The 19,839-nt window shown below is 44.4% G+C and overlaps 1 protein-coding gene across 1 annotated transcript in view; it reads right to left on the bottom strand.

The window, feature by feature from the left end:
• Window positions 1–19,839, bottom strand: part of MSI1 (musashi RNA binding protein 1) — a 74,623-nt gene that overhangs the window by 47,104 nt on the left and 7,680 nt on the right. The window lies entirely within an intron of this gene.

Raw genomic sequence — 19,839 nt, forward strand, 5'->3', positions numbered from 1 at the left:
CGGCTGCTCATTATGGGAATAAAGAGCCCAGCGAAGAACAACTTCTCTGGAGGTGGCGTGGTCCCGCAGCAGCTGCTGACCAGACTAATGGGCAACTTTCTATGGGAACGAGGCAGCGTTCAAAACAGGGTTAGAGGAGAGTTGCCTTGGAAACTTGGACCATTTCTGCCGAGGGGCTACGATTTCCCTCGAAAGGTCCCAGACAGGATTTACCTGGGAGGCGACTGTGGGACAGAAGCTCCTGCAATCTGCAAAGCAGCTGGGGGATGGAGGCAAAGGGGGGGTTTCAGGACAGAGGCACCAGCGTGCTGGTGCTGGGTTGCATGGTGACAAACAACTCCAAATCCAGCCCTGTTGCATAAGCAGTGGTGGGAGCCCAAAGTTGTTTCCTCTAATTACTATGCAAGAGTTCACAGCACAGGCCTCCTCTTGTGCAGGAGTTTACTGGAAAGGTCCTCCCTGGCTCGAAGGCAACACCAAGCAGAGCAACAGGAGAGTTTGGGGGTAAGCTTTTCTGCACTGAGGCCAGAGCAGAGGTTATTCTATCTCTTTTTAAAAAAAATAAGTCTGTCTGGATGTATGAAGCCCTAAAAAACAGAGAAACCTTCGGGCTGCTGAGGAACAGGAGGCAGGACACCACACCTCCATCAAAACACAGGCTTCTCCTCGTATGAACAACTCCATCACCAAGCAGCCAGGGCTGCAGAAGCTCAGCTCCAGCCCCCTTGAGCATCATGAGTGCAAGAAAAGGACTAGTGATCCTGCATGTGCTTTAGGAGGAGGGAACTTCTGTTTTGAACATGGGACTGTTTGGGATCTCACCAGGTTAGGGTCAGGATGCAATCAAACCAGGCAAAGGAGCTCCAGTAACAAAAATCAGTGAATGGCAGCATAAGCTCAAGGAAATAGAATGAAACTCAGTCCTAATCATGGATGTAACCTTGGGTCAACAGCACAGGAAAATTCCTGCCCACTTCCAACAGCCAAAGACATAAATAGCTTCTCAGTCTTCATGGGCAGAGGTTCCAGGCTCCCCAGGTGGACAGCAAGTTCTTCTGACACCACCTCTTTCTATTTCCAGGACTTACATTGAGATAAGGGATAAACCTCGTGGGTTCTCAGCAGTCCTGTGTCTCAGTCAATCAGTGGGGCTAATATTGCACCAGACATTTTGGCAGTCAGGCTCTGAAGTGACCAGGACGCGCAGTTCTACCAGTTTCTGATGTCCCTCCACCTGAATTGCACATCACACCCTGCATTCTCCCCCCTCCTTTGGGGGTCCAGCCACATCTGTGTTAGCAGGTCAGGCTAAAAGAAGAACCCACAAGCCCTTTTTCACAAAAGCTGAATTCCAGCAGTGTTGGGGTTTCCTCTGCCTCACTCTGGAGGTATCAGGGGGATGACACACTGCCTCAGTTTCACTGTTTTCCCCACCTTCCCATAGTGTCACCTGACATTTTGCTGGATAATAATGTTTGTGAGGTGTTCATTTAACAATGTAATTGCCTCTAAATAATAATAATTACAATTACTAAAAAAGAAGATTCTACCCTATCCCTTGACACCAAGTTGTTTGTTGCCATATAATCAGCAAACTTGCTTTTGGGAAGTATCCCAATTTCCATATCAAGTATATCACTGCCATCCCAGTCCTGCCTGGCTCTTCCACTGCTCCCAGACATGTGCTAAGTGCCAGCCTGTAGCTGAATGAAGATCAGGAGCCTCCCCTCCCCAACTTCAGAGAGAAAAAAACCTCACTCCACAGACATTACCCACTCCTTCAAACTTATTCCAGAGTTCCCTGAGCCTTCTTGTAAGGAAGGAGAAATCCACCTTCACTCCTGCTCAAAGGATTGCTTTCATTAAGGCCTCTATAGATTTGCAATGACAAGTATTTGACCTGCTTCAAAAATATTCATGAGACTCTCACTAAGGGCAGACAAGTAAAATCCTCAGCTCACATTCTCCCGAGGTCTCAAGGTGCTGATGGCAGTATACATCCTAATTACAATATAGACCATACTGAGAATGAGCCCTTGTCAGCTCTGGTGACGCTTTCTTTGAGTCAAAGAATCTGGAAGTGATTGCGATTATTTCTCAGTAGATCAGAAAAAAGTCTAACCACGTGCAAATATCTTTAAGTAATTGCCCTTTTCCCTGGCCTCAGTAAGAAGCTTCCAAGACAGGCCACAGGGAACATTTGAACTGCACAAGGAAATTTAGATGCTCCCATAGCTTGGGTTGTGCAGAACAGCAAAATGTGCTGCTCCCGTGCAGCAAAAAAATACAATTCTCAGGTATGAAGACTGCCAAGGCATTCCATTATGGTATTCACTAAGCTCTGAAACAAAAAGATCACTCTTCTTTACAGACAGTGCACAGTGTAACGTGCATGGGACAAAACAAGCAGGAAAAACAGCATTCACTCCCCACAGAATTCCAACCAGTCACTGCAGACTTCCAGAAATGTTGCAGAGCTGTGCAAAATGCAACGCAAGTGGTTCCTTGTGGGGAAGAAAAGCAAAGTGTGTTCCTTCCTAACACAATCACTGCAAGGCAGAGCAGTTCTCACATAGCTGGTGCTGCCCTTTCACTCTTGCACCTGCTGTGAAGACACCATCCCGGTAAGTACCAGCACTCTACAGCTCCCTGCTCCGCCTCTCTCAACAAGATCCTTCTGTGCTGCCTATGGATTCATCCCAAGATAACATTCTTTGGTAGAAGGACAACCTGCTGATGGACACATGCAATTAGTAGCCTGCTGACAGGTGCCCTTTCAGCCTGTCTGTGGCCCCTTTTACTCAGGTAAAGCTGGCACAGCGATCCAGCCACTCATCCTTTGTTACAGCTCTATAAAGTGGAGGAAATAATTCAAAAAGTCTTAAAGGGAACCTCAGGGTGGACAGAGAAAACGTGATAGGTATTTCATAACTGAGGGAGAGGCGGCATTTTATCACTGTTGAAACGGCTCTCACTACTGAATCAATAACTGCTTGAGCTTTTTATGATTCTCCTTAGCACAGGTAATACCACAACAAGGCAAAGAGCTGCCACCTGCAAACACATAAACAAGTAAATCTCAGAGGGGAGAAGAGGTGGGGCGGAAAGAGAGCTTTCTTTTTTCACAAAATACTGGGTTAATCCCAACTGAAAGGGGAATACTTCCTCTAACAGCCTCCCTTTCAGTCTTGTGACAATGTGACCCCGATGCAGACAGTGCACAGGTGGTGCAGAGAGCACACAAAAGGCAACTGGGATGGTGGTACTGCCCCCACAACCTGCTGGTGTCCTGCAGATTACAGAGCACACACCATACCCATGACCAGATCTCCCAGCAGCCTAATTACACAACCCTGCCACAGGGGTCAGCCCCCAGGAAAGGAAAGTCCTTCAGGCATATCACATCAGAGCTCCTTGAGATCACTCCCACTTACTCACGTCAATCCCACTGGCACACAGGCACCACAGCCTTGTACAGTTGTTTTCTGAACAAAACTGGAAGCAGAGCGATCCCAACACATTTTGGTATGGCGCAAGCAAAACAGCTTCACGTGGTTACAGGACAGACTGCAAATGTTTGTTAGAATGCCCTCTTCCACCCACAGCCCTACAGCCCTGATGAAAATCAGAGAAACCCATCCCTTTGGGTACAGTCTGTTCTTGGCCACAGCACATGTGGGTGCCAGAGACAAAGCACAGGGCAGATCCAACCCTGTTTACTTTGCCACTTGAGACCCTGACCTTGACCATCCACTTGGCAGAGGATGTATGTGGTGTTCAGAAGTTGCTCCCACCAGTGTTTAGGCTTTTCCCCTTCCTCATGGATATGTTACACAAAACACAGCCCAAGGTTACCGCAGGTACATAGTTGTGAAAACCAGACATCCTTTCTTTAAAAACCCAGCAGTCTCCCCTTGGCCTGCCACAGCCTGCTCAGACATTCCTCCAAACCCAAGGAAAGTGGCTTTTAACCTGCTCCCATTTACAGAAAAACCTTTACAGGTTTTTCACTAGAAATATGGACCTATACATAGTGACCTTCAGCCTGCTGAAAATGCACCACAATTCTGTTGTTGAGCACATAGTAAGAATCCTTACAAGCAGAGAAGGTGTTAAGCTGAGTCAACCAGGATAACAAGAAAAAATTACAATTCACTGTCTTTACCTAGGGAAGGAATGTTCCTTTGCTCCAGTGAAAAGCTGTTCATTGCAGAGAGCTCAGGCAGGCTGACTCGTGCAGCCCATCCCTCATTTTGCAGTGATCAACCAGGCTGTGCAGTGCAAGGGAGAAATCTCTTCTGGCTTGCTGTCTGACTTAGCATGGGGGACCAAAGAGGAGACATGTGAGTGCTACCCATAACCACCACTAGAATTAAAAAGCCATTTGTACAAAGCCATCACTAACCTCCTGTACAGCCTGCCAAGGTCTATGACCAGGCACAGAAGTGCCCTCCTAATAGCTCTGCTCTCTCAGAATAGCTCACCCTCTCAGAAGGGCTGTGACAGCTGATCTCACTTACACCACTTAGCACCTGATGAGCAGCAACTGGGAAGGGGATGCTTACAGGTGGCCACCGTGATGTGCATCTCAATACTGGGGGCCTGCCAGAGGCAGAGTCCTGCACAGATCTGGGGAAAGTGGATTTCATTACCCCAGAATTGTGTCAGTGCAGCAGGTCAGCCCTCTGCTGCAAAGTCACTCTGTCCTGCTCACTACAGAAAGTCGGCTCGAACTCCAGGAGCAGCAAAAGCTACCCTCTCATTTCCTCTGTCATCTGTGTTGTCTTAGCATTAAAAGCCATATGAATCCACAGAGATAAATCCACCCACCTCTGCAATTCTGGAAGTGTTTGCATCCTTCTATCATACTAAAACTGCCACGCTAATGGTGCCCAGCAGCAATTCCCCATCCTGCCTCTTGGCCATGTCAGAATAGCTCTTAGTGATTTTCTGTCATGCTAGAAGAGTTTGTCAGCTTGTCTCACCAGTTCTGGTGATACTGGAGTATCCAAAAGGCATCCCACAACAGCCCTTCACAAAAACAACCACAGGGCTGAGGACCGAAACTGGCCACTGTGTCTGCCAACAGCTCTGAGGAGCTAATTTGAACCAGGCCGAGCTGCATGGACTCAATAATTAAGAAAGAATGTACGTGAAGCCAGTATATTAAGGGGTGAGAATGCATTTCATGTCTAGAGAATTAAACCATTGTAATCAGAGGAGAAAAAAAAAATCTGAAGTAAAATCCTTGCACAGACCTTGACTATTCCCTCAGCAGGACGAACCTGATGACTAGTTGTTGTTTACAACGATAAGGTCAGAGGAAAGGCCATTTCCTCTCAACAATTGTCAGAAAGGATTAAAACCTGCATTCAGGCTCTCTTTGAACTAGCAGGTACTCCATTCCCCGATGGTATCAGGATCCATTCAGCGAGGTCTCCGGCAGCCTCCGGGGCATGTCTCCATAATGCCCCCATTGTGGGAGTATGCACAGCACCACTTCCTGCGCTCACTGCAGCTTTATGAAGCTTCACCCTTGTGGTCCCGTACCCAGGGCAGGAAGCAATCCTGCAATCACTGCTTAATTAGTCATTTCCCAAGTCTGCCTCGGATGAGAGCTGCTGCTGCTTGTCAGCTTCTGGAGAGGGAGGCTGGGAATCAGAAACATCACTGCCAGACTGGGGAAGAGGAGTTGCTTGCAGGGTTTGAGGTGCAGACACTGAGCTCAACGGGCCACATTCTCCATTTCCACTTTCTTTTTTTTTTTCCTAAGTGGAAGGATTTGAGTGGATCAAGGGGCCATTGCACCTTCTGCAAGCCAAGACAAAAGCTGATTTATAACACAAGTGGCTTTATTTTTGTTGATCTGTTGTTATGGGCTGGGCTTTGGTTGGCTATGGTTTTGTTTTGGGTTTTGGTTTTGTTGTGGTTTTGGGTTTTTTTTTTCCTTGAGAAATAGCATCTTTGATACAAAGCACATCCTTCAAGAGAGGTCTGTTCCAGGAATTCCAGTTGCATACTTTCCTTTGTGGAAGTCAGTACTGAGCCTGAGAGGCTGGATACATGCAGCTACAGCTTTTCCAAGTGAGCTCATTGGAAAAGGTACCTCTTACCACACAGTCACCAATTTGAAAAGAATGAGAGTTACATAGTATTAAAATACTTGCCTAGATAATGAGTGTTTGTGTGTGGAGGAACACTAAAGGAAAAAATATGTTCGTTTTGAAAAAACATGATGATTTTTTCTGTTTAACAAAATAAATTTGGTATTTCAATAATACCCAAAAGACTTGTTCTGGCATTTTCAGTGTACTTGGCATTATTGAGAAAAGCTTTTCAAAATAGAAAAAAATATATACAATTATTTAAGAAGTTAGATGAAGCTATATAAAATAACTTTTTTCACTTTAAAGACTCTGAAATCAGATCTCTGATAAAAAAAAACAATGTTCTCAGAGTTTCTTTTGTAAGAAAGTTTGATTTAAAATGAAATGCATTCTGGAACGGAAAAGGTTTTGAAAGCTCAACATTTACAAGTAAAATGAGAACTTCACTCTTTCTCTATTCCCAGTTTCCTTTGCTGTAATGAAATAATTAGAAAAGTGGTGTATGTGATAATTTCCTTGTGACAGTGGGACAGCCCTGCTTTTGATAAGTGTGTGTGAAGCAGGGAAAAAAAACCAGAAGAAAACCCCTAACAGATCAGTGATCCCAATGAGAAACTTACATAAATTTCAAGGAACTGGAATCCACAGAAGACTGATATGAGAAAAACTGACTCCAGTGTAGAGTAGAACTGGTGAGGGAGTTATAACATTAATTATTAGATATCATATGAGAAGTTCCTGCTCTCTCCCCAGATATAGTGTGTAACTTCTTATAACCTTGTTCAAATCATATCTGGTAACATGCTGGATCAGTCTCTGTACAGGGTTAATGCACACAGCTTCCAGCAGCTCAGAGTGCAGGCAGAAAAAATATGGATTTTCCACAAAAATCGTGCAAGTATGTCCTCAGAAGGGTTTCCCTCCCCCTCTTTTTCCTGTAAGGCCATACTAACCCTGGCAACAGCCAAATCCAGAAGACATGGGGGTGAGATAATGTCACATGAGCATCCTTTCTCCTCAGACACTCAAGGAGATGAGTGGCATCTTCCCCACGCTCCCTTTGCTCTTCTGTTACGTGATCTTCCTCTTGAGCTGAGGTTTCTTGCAAAGTGTCAAAACACAATAAGAAAAATTATTGTTAAGACTGACACTGCTGAGAGAAGGATGCAGAAGAGAGCTGTGAAGAGCTCAGGAACACCTGTGAGTTTATCAGCTCCATCCCTCACCTGGGGGAACAAAGGCCCAGCATCCAGCATTTCCATAGCACCAATATCCATCAATAAATTGCTCTCCTAAGAAAAGAACAGATGTGACAAAGATTGTTCCAGGGTCTGTAGCAGACCACAGCCAAAGCAGAAGAGTCTAAATGTGCTGGGCTGGGATGGCAAGGGAAGTCACAACTGGGTTCCATCTAGGAGGAATTATTCTTACACTCAATTCATCAATTTACGGGCAAGTGATTCCACAGGCAACGTTGACTTGATTAAACAGAGCCATAATGACAGTGAGTGCAGGGAAGCATCCAGCCAAGTATGCAAACCAGCCTTCTCAGCCCGGAATAAAAGCTTTCTAACCAATAATTTCATGCTTTTATCTATACGATCATTAATACAGATACCAAACAATGCCAGCTCGACGTGGTGTCAAAGGCTCTGACAACCTCTAATTGATAATAAATAATTCAATTTCTGTCCCAATCCAAAACTGCTGAATCTTGGGACATGTTCCAAATAAATGATTAAAAAGAACTTTGAATGTAATTATATCTAACACAATTGGGGATATTGCCCAGATGAAATTTACAGCAACTATTCAGAGTACAAAATTTCAATGACACTGGCAACTCCTTATGCCTACTAGAGAATGAAATGTGTTTTACCCAGGCAGTGGCACAGAGTGCATTTTTACCAACAGCTGTATGCCAGCAACTCGCCCAGGCCAACCATCCTTCCCACAGAGGTGCAGTCTTTCCCAAAAACTCTCAAGAAAATTTGGGAACAGGATTTTGCCACAGTCAAATCCCCATCGTTCTGTACGTGCAGAACTGGATCCTCTTTCTAATACAACTGATTTCCCCCTCCCTCAAAACTGCTTACATTACAATTAACAAAAGTTTCTTAAGAAATTAACACTCCTTGTTTCTGGAAGGAAACCAGGGCAAAGTGTTTCAGCAAGGAAAGTGACCTAACAGCACAATCCTGAAGGGATGAACACAGCAGCTCAGAGGCACACCAGTTGTTCCCAGTAATTCCCAAACTCCAAAGCCAGAAGGATCTCTGAAGGATCTCTGTATTAGTGAAAACACAGGATACATATTTACAGAAACATCCTCATACAAGATTTGACTCCTATTTTTCTCTCTCTTGTGTAAATCCTTGCTGAAATCTTACTTTCTGAATCTGTAAATGAGGGATGATGACGTTAACTGTGACTTATTTGGACGCAAATTGTTTTGAATGCAAATGTTTAATTTTCTTAGGAGAACGGTGTATGCCACTGACCTGAAGAAGTGATGGCTTTTAAGAACCTCATAGATCTGCAGCAGCTATTTTACTGAGCTCATATGGAAATTGTAGAAATGCACTTCCCCTGTAAAATCTGTCCCATTTCTTTATTCCCAGTTCCTTCTTGAAAACTCAACATCAGCATCACTGGAATCCCCAGGCTCACGAGGCAGTGACAGTAACCAGTGTGAAGATGTGCCAAGAGATCTGTATTGCTTATCTCTAACTCTAATGACTCCCTGGGCCTACTTAGGCTTATTTCTCAGTCTTTAACATACAACTTGCTATTTATGAAGACACAAAGCAACAGAAAAACCCAACACCTCTTCACTGTTCACAACACACTGTTCTGGACACTCATCTGTGTTTACCTGGCAGAGTGGTCAGAGGCAGCTGCCAGCCTGAAGCAAAGAGATCACCTGCAATGTCTGCAGGATCATGAGAACATCTGAGAAAATAAAAAAAGTCCCTAATTTGACTCAATTGCCATGATCAGGTGAGCCAGGCTTTTTTCTTCAAGAAAAATTCCCTTACAGGTGAGAAACCAAGTGATTCTTTATTGTACATCTTTTTATATCAGATACATTCTCTGAAGTATCTACTAGTGATCCCTGTAATAAAGAAAATGTTATATAAACCCATGTTCCAATCTAGTGGTGACAGGCTAGTAAGAATAATGAAAAATTTGCTGCCTTCTTTTAAAAAGGAAGAAAACTTATAAACGACTGTTAAAACCTAATATTTGAAATGACTGGATTTTCTTTCACAGCAATATTCAACGTAAATTATAAGTTAAGTTATATAAAAGTGTGTGTGTAAGTACATATAAAAAGGAGAGCAACTAAGAGAAGATTTAAATATCAGAAAATACAAGGATGCTTTCCTTATGCAATTTCAATTGCACACACAAACTAGCCAAAGATCTCATATGTCTTCATAGCCTTGGTGATATTGATGTTATTTTCCAGGATAATGGAACAGTGGAACCCAGGCACAAAATACTGTAATGTCAGAAATTACTCTGGAAGTTGCTGAGAGAACTGGATTGAGCTCTGTGACATTTTCACACCAGGTCACAGGTACAGAGTGTTTGTTCACAGAGTAACTTAATCATTAATACTTTGTGGTTAGGCCATATATCTATAGGAAATGTGTTCCAAACACTTTGTTATGCAAAGTTTATTAAACATGAGTTTGCAGCAGAGAGAAGCAGAAATGCAGATGTATCAAAAAGATGTCATCACCTCTTTGAAATGTTTTTGTCTTATCTGCTGTAAACATCCATATCTACTCCATTTGCAGTGGTACAAAGATGGGAACAGGCTAAGCTTGTAGCAGCAGCCATACTCCAAGGGCTCTTAGCCTTCCTGAGCAGACACAGTGTTAGTGGTGCTGAGGTGAACTCAGTTTAATAGGTTGCTACTTACAGGCTTAGACTGATTTACAGGTGTTTGCCCTGAAATATGACCATCCATGTCATCACTGCTAATCCTCTCCCATCTCTGCAATACTCCCACTTCAACAGACAGCTATTTTCAGAGGAGAAAACCCACATATATACCAAAAACCAAGAGTGCTCTCTAAATCTCCTCCCACAGGAAGGGCAACCTGACTATCACACACCCCACAAGTTGTCTGGAACAGCACAACACGAAGCCCTCAGTTGCCTCTGTCACGGCGGGTGTCAGCCACCTGCATGTGACAGTAATAACAGGGGTGTCACAGGCAGAGCACACACAGACCTCGCATCCTCCTCCCTGGCAGCCTGGTAGAAAACCTCCTGTTGGCAATGCAAAGCCTGGGAAGCACAGCTGCCTGCTCCCACTGTGTCCACGAGAGCAGCGCTTCCGTCTTTCTCTGCTGAAGACTTTTCTTCTGCTTGCTCTCCCAGGCTTCTGACCCCTTGTCTGCAGTGGACTTTCTTTCCAGCTTGCAGCCCAGTTTTGGATCCTGACACACTGCTGGAGACCCAGGCTGACAGATCCAATGGCCAGGGCACTGTGACACCTTGGACCTGGTGAATCAGTTCCTATTCCCTGCACACACTGCTCCAGCACCGTGGTAATGATTTGCAGACATACATGAGAACAAGGTTCATAGTCTAAGTATATCAAACAAAAAATTATCTTGAGATTGAATGTAAATTTACAAAAGTAGATAACCTTTTTCCCTTAAGTAATACATCACACAGGTACTGACTGTGTTGCATTCATCTGTCTCTAAGCTAAGCTTACAGACTGCTGGGTATGGTTTCTAGAAATCTACCACTCACAGCAAAATGCAGCTTCTAGGAGCTCAAGGCCATGCCAAGTCTCACATACTGAGCATAAGATCTGGCATCCTCGCTGCTGTTCTTTGCTCCATACACACAGAACCTGCACTTTAGCTATTTTGAAGCACAGTAACCCTCCCTGTCACTTCAGGATTTTTAGATGGTAGATATGTTGGTTTGGCAGGTCACGGTGAGCTTCACAGCTTTGCAGGGCAACTGAGGGACAAAGTGCCTCATCTATGATCCACCATCAGGAGAACTGGTGGTAGAAGGAAAGGCCTGGTATTGGGGACACTTGCCCATCATGTGGCCCAACACATCTGCCTAGTGGGAGACACACAAAGCTATCACAGAGCCTAAACAATGACTCTGAGATCAGGATCTCAGTCAACTCAGTGTATTCCACAGCTTAGAGAATCAGGTCTCCCACTCTTTACCCTAAAAAGAAGTCCAGAAAGCCCCTAGAAATTTTCACAGACTTTCCAAGCAGCCAAGCAGAAACCAAACATTAAGCCAAATCACACAAGTCAGAGACAGAGACAAAACCAGATGAAAGTGCACAGTGAATGTGAGTTTCACATCCAATCTAGCAGAGAAAATTCATCTCTGATGCTGTAAAAGAGTCACATTGGAGCTCACAGCACTGCAGGAGCAATCCTGCCCAGATTCCCCTCTTCTTTTCAGCACTACAGAACAAATACCTCCAGCAGAAGTTGATGGTGCCTCTAAGTGCTGACAGTGCAGGGATCCCACTCCCTGCAGCACTGAGTACAAGGGACCCCTCACGTGCTTCATGTTTCATCCCCATCCCTCCTATTCTCGGCCTTAACAGTATGGCAGTATTTTGAGGTACCTGAGTGTGTGCCAACAGACTGACACTGCCCTTCATTTTCTGTGGATGCTACCACCCTCCAAAAGTCTTCCTTGGGATAGACAGCTGCATGTGTGTATTTCTACCCTGTTCAGTTTTCCCAATGGCTTCCTCTCTCTATTCTCTTTCCATCCCCTCCCAGCTTTTTCCAATATATCCTGCTTCTGTTGTTCCTCTGCTGTGTGAGCAGTTCTCTGTCTATTCTTCCTTTTTTTTTTTTTTTTGCTTTAGCTCTGCACAACAGCTACTTGCTAGATACTCAGAATCCCAATAATTTAGGTCAAAAAGCCCAGTGAATCTGATGTGGTTTGTTTCACATAAAAAGAGTGAAATTGAAAACCACCTTATTCTTCTCAGCTGAAATGCTGCATCCCTATTAATTCAGGTGTATAAATAACACTCTCTAATACTGCATCAAGGGCTCTGCTGTGTGATTAAACCTGCCTCCCTGACCTGTAATTAGAAACTTTGCCTCTGAAAGGCAGTTTGCAGAGAGAAAAGGAGAAAGAAAGAAAGAGAGAAGGAATCAGCTCTCAGACCCAACAATTTTGTTCTTAATAAATTATTCAGAGTTTTTGAAAGTTGAGATGGATTTCCATCTGCTAGCATTAAAAGACCCAAAGGGAAGAAGAACTGAAGGATTCTCACAAGCAGAACACAACAGTACAGAGCGTGGGGCTGGAAACCAAAAGTCAGCTGAGAAGTTCACTGTGTCCTGTGCCTGTCCCTGCCCTGTTCACTGCTGCCTGTGCACACCTGGACTTCCAGCAGGTCTCAGGACAGTGCAGAGTGACCCTCCACCAGGGTCCCACCGAGCCAGAGAGTCATGTTTTTGGGATATAACACTAGAAGAAAACCCCCAAGTTCCATGAATGTTTTACAAATGTCAGCAGAATCAGATAATGAACACGCAAAACAGTGATGGTCATGAGTACAGAAACAATACAGGGATGAGGTTGCATGGTCCCACACCAGGACTATATAACCTTTCCAAGACATGTAATTTAAAGATGAATTATAAATGATTAAACTGATTTTTCGCTCCAGGGGCAGTCAGACAGTACAGACCATTGCACTATTAGTGATGGTAAGTCACTGTTAGTTGCAACTCCAAGGCACACTTGATGTTATAAGGTGAACTTCTCACTTGGAAGTGTGGAGATAGTAAACAGGTTTTTTTCCTCCTGGAGTCATAGTAAGAAAAAATACTACTCCTTCCACCAAATGTAGATTAATTTTAACAAAAAAAAAATACAACACAGAAATAAAATATTCCAACTTTTGCAGTGGATGTCAGTTATCTTTTCTCTTTCTATAAACTGGGGATAGAACAGGCTTTAGAGCACCAGATAACACAGGTGATGAACCGGCCCCGGGATGAGAAGTCTCTGGCCTTGAGTATTTGGCAGCTGTTTCCAGAGCTCTGCTTGACTTCAGATCAGAGAGATTTTGCAATGAATTCCTCCTCTGGTTACACCTATAATCTTTGTGTTGAGGGTGTGACTGACATCATAGTTTCAGTCTTTTATGTTTTCAGGCTCAAGTTTGCAAGGCCTCACACCAGGGGAATCGAGAGTCTGATAATTTTCTACATAACTGTCTTTGTCTAGGAACTTCACGAGGTTGATCCAGGGTTTCAGGAAAGCCTTATGAACTGAGACACCAGGCTTAAGGAGACTTACATGAGAGAGGAGAAACCTAACTTTTACACATCAAGGACCCTTTGGTCAAAATACCAGACCTCACTGAATTCTCCAATGCTTCGTATCTTCTACTGTGTTTTTTAAAAGGCACAATTTTAACACAAAGAACAGGTTGAATCTACTAAAATATTAAACTGTCACCAGTGGAAATGCCTTCATTCCAGTCTGCCTAAATTCATAAATGTATGAGGTACAGAGCCATTGAGGACCACAACCCTGATACGAGGGTGTGGATCCATGAAACAGGAGAGTCCTTCAAATTCAATAACAACAACTTTAAGTAATCTTTTGTGTTTGCAATGTGGTAGAGTCCAAGTTTATCACAGAGCTGCCAGAACATAAATCTGATACAAACTACTTTGGATTAGATAGCACAGCAGAAAGAGCTTTACTGGGATATTGTGACAACTTTCATGAACTTTTTAAAGAAACAGAACGTGGAAATACCAGCAGTGCTGTTAAGTTATTGCCTTGTGGTCTTGAACACTCAGGACTAAGAAGGGAAGAAGAAAAAAGCTAACAAATTCAGAAAATAGAGCAGTACTTGAACCTTGTATTAAGCTGTGTTTGTTTTTCAACTGGACTTCTTTGTCAGTTGTAGTTAAAACTGAATCCTGTGAATCAAGAGTGCTGTACCTTCCTTAAATGCAACCATGGGCTCTCCTCCCCCTGTTTTAACAAATCCTCAGTGGTAATTGTGTCACTTCACTACGCCTGCCTTTGAGGGTCTCTCTCATCTTTCAACATTGGTATGCAGGTACATAAGCAAAAAGAGATAAAAAGAACTAGGAATACATCAACTTCCAGGGACTACCTGCCTCTGCATGGTACCTTCACCCACAGGGAGTGCCTGGTAGTCCCTGAGATGCCTCCCCTCTGCACCAGCACAGGGAGGAGCAGCACGTTCAGGGTGAGTGAGTACCTGTGTGCCTCTGCTTGGAGCTCTGTCCAGCCCTGGGCTCCAGTCGCCTGCTCGACTTACTAACCAGTTTCTCTGGTTTTCAGCAAGTCATATATGGCCAGAATCAGCCCACATGGCTTGAAACCACCTTTCCAATCTGCTGCCATGGCCCCCCCTTGCTCTTAGCAGCCCTCAGAGCTGCTCAGAGAGAGGTGGCTGCCCATCCTCTACTTCTTATTTCATGTGGGCAACTCACCATCTACAGCCATTCCTTTGAAGATTTTGCTCTCTCGTGTGCAGGGATTTATTCCATAAGTCTCACTTCCTCCCCCCCTGCACAAATGCCTCATATGTCACCTTTCCAGGCCTCTCAGCTCCCCCTCCAATGCCTGGGGCATGTGTGTGCCCCCAAGCAGGTTGTGTATGTGTTGCTGTGATCCCAGCATTTTCCTCTTCAGGAATCCCTTATTCTCTCCTACAACAGAATTTTAATGCCCCAACTACCTCCATTCCCTGAATAAATGGGTTCTCTAAATATCACTATCAGTGTCCCTGTGCACACTTACAATACTGTTCTAGCAGGGTGACCTCAGCTCCCTCACATCGAGGTTTCTGCGTGTTCCTCATCCTTTTTCCTTCTAACTTTGGATCTCCATTCTCCTCCAGTTCTGCAAAGGTTGCATACAAGCCCTGTATTTATCTGGTGACAGATCTTTGAGTGTGCTCACATGATAACTTTTCTAGAATGATAGACAGAGATGAGATAAAGGTATTGGTATGCAAGAGCTATCTCTCAGTTGCTTCATCTACAAATGCAGCGGTATCTGCTTCCCAATTTTCCGTTTTTGATTTCCTAGTATTTTTAACAAATTAGTGCTGTTCTCTCTCACATGAATAATAGGAAGTGTCCGAAATTTTTGCAGTTGATCAGATGGAGCATTTAGAAGCTGTCCTATTCCATGAAGTGAGACACAAATGATGTCCAGATGAGCACACAGCCTCACAAGTTTAGCCTAAGACATTATGAAAACCAAAGGGAAACATTCATCATTCCAACCTTGAGCTGAATGAACCATAGTGGGATAACATCCAATTGATCTTGGGAAAAACAGGGTTTATGTGAGGTTTTCTTGGTGACATCCCAAGTGATTTCTAGATCCCTGAATAAAAGAAAAGATGGATCTGATGGTTTGCATGATTCCCAACCTCCAGATTGAAATACAGTACTTCATTGAAAAAAAAAGGAGGAGGAATTGTTCTGCATCTATTACACAACTTCCCTGTTCCTCAGTACAAATATTTTTCTAGCCCTCAGAATGCAGAGAGGGTTCTGAAAATCGAGCTGGGTTTCTGTGGATCAACAGAGGTGCCATTCCTACATCACAGCTTTGCAGATATGATTAAAGCCTGAAGCACAATGCTGTGCTCCATGGGACACATCTGACCCCCACGCTGCCTTTTCAACTCTCCTTCTTCTAAATCATGTACATTATGAGTGAATAGGAAGAAAACGTGTAAACAAGAACAGAAAAGGTCGTTGCAAGTTCATTAATTCTGATCACTTAATAAGCTGTAAATTGAAGTGCATGAATTCCATTCTCTTGAACACCAGGATAAATTTGAAGAATCTCTATTGACTTAATTTACGCTGATATGCATTAGAATAGTTTCTGGCACAGTAAGAATCAAAATAATTATTACAGCCACATTCAGGACCAGAAGGCACCTAGTTCCCATTTAGTAACTAAATGAGGGCCAGACTTACAAAAGTAAAGAATTCATCAATTAAAAGAATTAATCTTCATTATTTTTTAAAGGTGGTGCAAAGATATGGCCATGGAGCCTGTGAAGTTCAGGGCTGCAGGACTGGCCTGAAGAAGCAGGGTGACACTTTGCACCTACTTGATGAAAACACTGTGCTGTGCAAAAGAGTGACTACTGTCCTCTGTATCTGCTTCTCACAGAAGACAAAGATGAACTGCATACACGGAGGCAGAGCTGCTTGAATAACTTTGCCAGGCCCATATTCAGAGTGGTGGTGACACACTTCAGAGCTCTTTGCTTGCAGGTCCCCTCAGAGGTCATGAGGACTCCAGGAAGATATCTTCCTATGCAAAGACAAACATTGTTTTGGAATTCTTTACTCCGTGGTTTGGATGCTGTCCATAAAATCTTACACTAGCTTTCTTGGAAGATAAAACAATTGGCCACTGCCAGGGACCAAAAGGCATCTCAAACATCTTCACAAATACCTTAAGTTTCTGAAATAAAGACACAGGCACTGCGGTGGGAGAAACAACCTGAGAAGTCTAAGAAAAAAATGAAAATAAATCACTGAGGCTACTCGGTTGCAATGCCACGAAGTTTCCTCTGTCTTCTGCTGCTGCTGGTTTGTCTGCAAGGAAGTCCCAAGAAGACAGATCTAAAGCGATGCCCTTGAAACATGCGGCTGGGACCGTCTGGGAATGATCCATGACGTGTCTGGCGAGCTCCTCCTGCCGGCTGCTCTCCCGGAGGCCGGGCTCGTGCCGACAGACCCGGATTTCGGTTTGGCTTTTCGGGAAGCTGAAGGGAGGCAAAGCTAATGCCACATCTTCCTTATGGTCATAGCAGTAATGCCTCTCATATTTCTGCTCATGCCCTCTCAGACAGACGGAGGTGCTGCCATCCGTGCCGGGAGCTGGGCAGAGCAGCAGCTGTGGAGGAGCCTGGGGAGCCCGAGGAGCAAAGGGGAGCAGGGCTGGCAGCGAGGACAGCAGGGACAGGACCTCGGTGTAAACGGGCACAGGGGCACAGTGACCAAGCAAGAACAGCAGAGAACTCTGGTGAGAGTGACCACATTTAGCCAAGAGCTCAGCGAGCCCAGGTCTGAGGCCAAGCCAGGAAGTCAAGTCAGGATCAGCAAGGTCCACAGCCAGGCACAGATACCCCTGAGCCTACCCCAGATGAGGACCGAGGACAAGGGCAGCTCCGTGCCATGGCTCAGAGGCCTCAGAAGGCTTCTCCCAGCTCTTTGGCACACACCTCTGATCCCAGATTACACTCCACCATGTCATGACAGACCTTGAGCACAGGCAGCCAAACCTGTAGGACGGGGAAAAGAGGTTGTGAAGTCAGCTGGTGCACCCAGGGCCCTGCCAACACACTGCCCAGCACAGCCAGTGGAGAGCATAAAAATTATTGGAAGTTCTGACAAAAGAACCTGGGTACAAATATGCCACACAGGTTGAAAGTGTGAAATAATGGCAATCTGTACTTCAGCTGATTCAGGGTCTGGTCAGGAATGACCTTTGCAGGGCACTATATGTGTGCTTTTGTTTTGCCAGTCTGTTGGGAAACCCTCCTTTCCAAGCCAGAGTAAACTTAAAACTGCCATTGGGATGTAGTGACAAAGCCCCTCCAAATTTTTCACCTATATTTTAAATCAGAAAAAACCCAAATGTACACTAATCCTGGCTTCCCTAAAAAAAATAATCCATCCACACCACATACTGCTCTGTGACATTTCAACTGCTCAGTTCCTTGGTCAAGCTGTGTCCCAAAAGAAGAAAACAGATGAGACACACTGATACCCATTTCCTACCTCCTCCCTGGTGACATCTGCCATAGCCCTGCACTGGCAGGTCTCACAGGTAAATGTGCCTGCATGGGGAGGTGAAACATCCTGAGGCAACAAAGCCCAAGTGGCAGATAACAACTGCCTTCAAAAAGGGAACTTGTTGAATCAACAGGGAAAGACTAACCCTTTGGAAAAGGGTATCCCTGATTATCCTGTTGAATTACAACAGGAGAAATCAAAGACAGATAGACAGGGGAAAGGAAAAAACAGGAGGTGAGCATCCCAATAGTGTTCCCAGCTGGACTGACATTGATACACTGCTTAGATAAAGCCAGTCTGCCCTGGAAAGGCTGAGTGGATAAAGTAGAGAGCAATGGTCTGCTGAAAAAAGAACATCTTTTATCAATATTGATTAAAAAAATTCTCCAGATTACATAAGCTATTTTGGAAAAAAGTCACCTTTCCAAAGAGCAACCTGTAATTTTGCTGAGGTGGCCAGGGATATATTGTGTCTCCTTCCATACAGAGCAGTGAATGTATACAGGACTGCTACTAAATGTGGCTTCTCTGCCAAGCAATTGTATTCCTGTACTTTATGTTTCCAGTGTGAAAACTCTAATGAAACATTTTAAACCAAAGCCGTTTCCTTGGAGCTGCCTCTGACCTTCTTTTCCTTCTCTCTCAGCCAAATCTCCCTGCCAGGATGAATTCAGACCTAATGTCTGCTCCTCCCACCAGGCTTTTGGATATGTGACAATATCCTAGTCACTGGGAGCTGTGCCTGCTGGTGTCCATTGTCTTGTGTCCAGTTTGGGAGAGGGCTTTTAAGGAAAAGACCAGAATTAAATTCGTGAAGAGTCCAATGATTTACTGGAATGACCAACCATGTAGCTACTTTCTGCATGCATCTATCAACAACTTGTGAGTCCTTAGTAATTAACTCACAGGGCTCCAGCATAGGAATGGTTCAAGGCTCAAGAAGAGCCTTTTGAAAGTTTAAAAAGCAAAACAAATAGACAAAACTAAACTTGAAATAATGGTCCAACCTAAAAATACTAAAAGGCTGTGCATCAGCTAGAGGGGAACTGCCTACCAACCTGTTACATTCCCTAATGGAGTCCCAACAGGCACAAAAAGGGGTTACACACTGTCCAGACAGAGCTGCTGGCTGGGCTCTGTGGAATGCATCTGTCCCAGCAGTTTGGTGATGGGCATAGCACAGACGTGCAGCCTGATCACAGCCACTGCTGAGCACAGCCAAGGCACTCTATCATGACACTGAAGTCCCAGTGCAGTGACAGGAGATAACAGAGGTGAAAGAAAGGAGCTGCTCATAATGGAAGTGCCAGCTGCATTGCCCAGGTAAAACAGGAGGCTCTGTGGGACAGGGATACAGACCCTGTCTGTATCCCACAGTGTGGCCAAGGCGAGGCCCTGGGTAATCCAACAATGGTGCTCATGTTATGATGGGGCACTACCAGAAGGAAAGCAAGTTACAGGCCTTATTTAAAGTCAGCCACAATCTGTGGAAACACTATATGTATCATGTGTGCCTCACTTTTTATGATGTCATCTATACTGCCTGCCCTATATATTTTAGGTACATGAACAAATACATACCTTGGGAGAAAGTAAAATTTCTTTCTCTGTTATATCTCCTGTAATCACACTGCAGACAAGTTGCAAAAGCTTTGCAGATATCTATCAAATTCCCACATTAAATCAGTGAGTTACTTGACTAATGCTTTCATTTAAAGACCAACTACCTGCTAGGAATTCACAACTAGGCTTGAGCCCTTTGTCTTCGAACTCTTAACTTTTCTTCCTTAGCCCCCTGCCCTCCTTTCCATCAGTGTTCTGCAATTTGCCAGCCTCCTTTATGTCTCAGTTATGTCTTCACAATGTGAGGCAGGCAGACCCAT

The sequence above is a fragment of the Chiroxiphia lanceolata genome, chromosome 18, assembly GCF_009829145.1.
Source record: "Chiroxiphia lanceolata isolate bChiLan1 chromosome 18, bChiLan1.pri, whole genome shotgun sequence".
Classification (NCBI taxonomy): Eukaryota; Metazoa; Chordata; class Aves; order Passeriformes; family Pipridae; genus Chiroxiphia; species Chiroxiphia lanceolata.